The sequence below is a fragment of the Leptonotus elevatus genome, unplaced genomic scaffold, assembly GCF_054856555.1.
Source record: "Leptonotus elevatus isolate MCC_2025b unplaced genomic scaffold, RoL_Lele_1.0 HiC_scaffold_152, whole genome shotgun sequence".
Lineage (NCBI taxonomy): Eukaryota > Metazoa > Chordata > Actinopteri > Syngnathiformes > Syngnathidae > Leptonotus > Leptonotus elevatus.
In genome coordinates this window covers 42,501-45,000 of record NW_028233543.1, presented here as the reverse complement: position 1 = coordinate 45,000, position 2,500 = coordinate 42,501, and positions in this window count along the sequence as shown.

Sequence of the window (2,500 nt, the reverse complement as noted above, 5' to 3'; positions counted from 1 at the left end):
GAGAACCAGGATGAGGAGGGGGAAAATGTGGCCAGTCAGGCCGACCTGAAGTGCCTCTTAGGCGGATAGGGGTTGGGCGAAACTCCCTTGAAAGTGGCACTCTGAAAAAATTTCCAAGTTTGGCTGACTTAGAAAAAATTCGAGAACCAGGATGAGGAGGGGGGAAATGTGGCCAGTCAGGCCGACCCGAAGTGCCTCTTAGGCGGATAGGGGTTGGGCGAAACTCCCTTGAAAGTGGCACTCTGAAAAAATTTCCAAGTTTGGCTGACTTAGAAAAAATTCGAGAACCAGGATGAGGAGGGGGAAAATGTGGCCAGTCAGGCCGACCCGAAGTGCCTCTTAGGCGGATAGGGGTTGGGCGAAACTCCCTTGAAAGTGGCACTCTGAAAAAATTTCCAAGTTTGGCTGACTTAGAAAAAATTCGAGAACCAGGATGAGGAGGGGGAAAATGTGGCCAGTCAGGCCGACCTGAAGTGCCTCTTAGGCGGATAGGGGTTGGGCGAAACTCCCTTGAAAGTGGCACTCTGAAAATATTTCCAAGTTGGGCTGACTTAGAAAAAATTCGAGAACCAGGATGAGGAGGGGGAAAATGTGGCCAGTCAGGCCGACCTGAAGTGCCTCTTAGGCGGATAAGGGTTGGGCGAAACTCCCTTGAAAGTGGCACTCTGAAAAAATTTCCAAGTTTGGCTGACTTAGAAAAAATTCGAGAACCAGGATGAGGAGGGGGAAAATGTGGCCAGTCAGGCCGACCCGAAGTGCCTCTTAGGCGGATAGGGGTTGGGCGAAACTCCCTTGAAAGTGGCACTCTGAAAAAATTTCCAAGTTTGGCTGACTTAGAAAAAATTCGAGAACCAGGATGAGGAGGGGGAAAATGTGGCCAGTCAGGCCGACCCGAAGTGCCTCTTAGGCGGATAGGGGTTGGGCGAAACTCCCTTGAAAGTGGCACTCTGAAAAAATTTCCAAGTTTGGCTGACTTAGAAAAAATTCGAGAACCAGGATGAGGAGGGGGGAAATGTGGCCAGTCAGGCCGACCCGAAGTGCCTCTTAGGCGGATAGGGGTTGGGCGAAACTCCCTTGAAAGTGGCACTCTGAAAAAATTTCCAAGTTTGGCTGACTTAGAAAAAATTCGAGAACCAGGATGAGGAGGGGGAAAATGTGGCCAGTCAGGCCGACCCGAAGTGCCTCTTAGGCGGATAGGGGTTGGGCGAAACTCCCTTGAAAGTGGCACTCTGAAAAAATTTCCAAGTTTGGCTGACTTAGAAAAAATTCGAGAACCAGGATGAGGAGGGGGAAAATGTGGCCAGTCAGGCCGACCTGAAGTGCCTCTTAGGCGGATAGGGGTTGGGCGAAACTCCCTTGAAAGTGGCACTCTGAAAATATTTCCAAGTTGGGCTGACTTAGAAAAAATTCGAGAACCAGGCTGAGGAGGGGACCATCTGGCAAGGGAGTCCGACCTAAAGTGCATCTAAAGCGGATATGGGTTGGTCGAGCCTCCCTTGATTTGCCCTGGAGCTCCCACGTCTTAAAAAGGTCTCTCCTATAATTGTACACCAACCATTTTGAGGTTTGGGTGCAAACCTCTCGAATGGGGGGACTCGGTCCCCTATCTACAGCGCCCCTAATGACGACAGGTGGTACTGCGCCCCTGGTAGCCCGGCCATTGAAAATGAATGGGCCCATTCATTTCAATGGGGAATTTCGACCCCTGGTTGCCCGCCATTCATTTCAATGGGGAATTTCGACCCCTGGTCGCCCGCCATTCATTTCAATGGGGACTTTCGACCCCTGGTTGCCCGCCATTCATTTCAATGGGGGATTTCGACCCCTGGTCGCCCGCCATTCATTTCAATGGGGGATTTCGACCCCTGGTAGCCCGCCATTCATTTCAATGGGGGACTACGACCCCTGGTAGCCCGCCATTCATTTCAATGGGGGACTTGGACCCCTGGTAGCCCGCCATTCATTTCAATGGGGGATTTCGACCCCTGGTCGCCCGCCATTCATTTCAATGGGGGATTTCGACCCCTGGTAGCCCGCCATTCATTTCAATGGGGGACTTCGACCCCTGGTTGCCCGCCATTCATTTCAATGGGGGATTTCGACCCCTGGTCGCCCGCCATTCATTTCAATGGGGGATTTCGACCCCTGGTAGCCCGCCATTCATTTCAATGGGGGACTTGGACCCCTGGTAGCCCGCCATTCATTTCAATGGGGGATTTCGACCCCTGGTCGCCCGCCATTCATTTCAATGGGGGATTTCGACCCCTGGTAGCCCGCCATTCATTTCAATGGGGGACTTCGACCCCTGGTTGCCCGCCATTCATTTCAATGGGGGATTTCGACCCCTGGTCGCCCGCCATTCATTTCAATGGGGGATTTCGACCCCTGGTAGCCCGCCATTCATTTCAATGGGGGACTTCGACCCCTGGTTGCCCGCCATTCATTTCAATGGGGGACTTCGACCCCTGGTTGCCCGCCATTCATTTCAATGGGGGATTTC